The 1,373-nt window shown below is 38.2% G+C and overlaps 1 protein-coding gene across 1 annotated transcript in view; it reads left to right on the top strand.

Moving 5' to 3' along the window:
* Window positions 1–1,373, top strand: part of LOC102672015 (Down syndrome cell adhesion molecule-like protein Dscam2) — a 107,484-nt gene that overhangs the window by 91,347 nt on the left and 14,764 nt on the right.

Below are 1,373 nucleotides of genomic sequence, written 5' to 3'. Positions count from 1 at the left end.
GGCGGCTGCTCGCCGTCAAACGTCTGTCGACCAGCTTTGTCGACAGACTTCCCCGCGTCTGGTGGGCGCATTTTCATTTTCTCGAAGGAGGCCAACACCCCCGAGCATCCCTCCCCCTCCCCTGCTGTCACATCGTTTTGCCCCAGACACCGGTGAAACAGCGGGGACACACGATCCACTCAGCACTTTTGTCCCCTCCTCCAAAACGCCTCGTCCTCTCGCGGAGAGAAAAGAGGATTAACGTTGGACGAGGAACGATTCTCCTCCGATTTGCCACCCTTTAACGGTAAATTTTTAACGAGCTCAGATATAAGATCGTGTATATTATAATCCTATTTTAATTCGGATGTTTTGAATCGGATATTTCAATAATCTTCAAGTGATTCTTATCACTTTATTTCACTTCTTTGTCACGATAATTGACTCGTACTACTCGTCATATATCTGTGAATATCTTGACTAATGGTTGACCTGTACTACTAGCGCTTCTCGTTCTATTTTAATTAATGATTGATAACTTACTTAACCAACTTTAGAATTCTATATTTCACGTTTGATTGTATCTTATAATTTCACGTTTCAACTCGTAGTTTCAAAAATTATCATATTTCAATCTGTCAAAAAAAAAAAAAAAAAAAAAAAGGAAACATTCACAGACACCGATATTCGAGCTTCATCGAAAGACAATAATAATCGTTTGTGAGAAGTAATTTTATTTTAATTGAAATCAAGAACGCTCATTCAAAATGGCCGGCTGTTTATAACGACGCAGTTTAACCGGAATCTTGTTGAAAGGGGATATCTTGAAAAGACACGGAAGGAAGGTCCAGCGAATCGACCTTTCGTTCGTTCGCTCGAACTAAATTGAAAATTTCACGCCTGACGTGCGTCCGGATTTTCATCGACAGATGCCGAGGATTTTGCATAACCTCTCGCGCGGATTTGGAATCGAGACGAAAATATCGAAGGTATCGCGTTATTTCCCCGGTTCCGTGAAATCCGCGTATAAACCAGCTTTTGTTTCCGATCGAGCCGACTGCGCTTGCTGGTTAAGTCTAAAGCCGCTTTCCACCGGAGGCGGTCGTGCTCGAACAGAAATCCCGATCGATATTTCGATTATATTCAACGATATCGAAGATATAAAATTAGAAAATATTATTTAATTTTCGTTGTGTTAAATTGTCGAATAATATTTTTAAACGATGTTATTGTTATTTAAAGAAGATGATGAAATAAAATAAACATCGAAAGATTCACTGTCAAATTGTGGAAATTAATTAATAAATTAATTATTAAATTAATTAATATCCAAGATATATCGAGGTGAAATAATTAATTTAATTTGACAATTTGTAATTGAAAATTAGTATCGC

Source organism: Apis dorsata, unplaced genomic scaffold (genome assembly GCF_000469605.1).
Source record: "Apis dorsata unplaced genomic scaffold, Apis dorsata 1.3 scaffold_256, whole genome shotgun sequence".
In the NCBI taxonomy this organism is placed as follows: domain Eukaryota; kingdom Metazoa; phylum Arthropoda; class Insecta; order Hymenoptera; family Apidae; genus Apis; species Apis dorsata.
The sequence above is the reverse complement of the archived record's forward strand: the minus strand, read 5'-3'. Positions and strand labels throughout refer to the sequence as shown.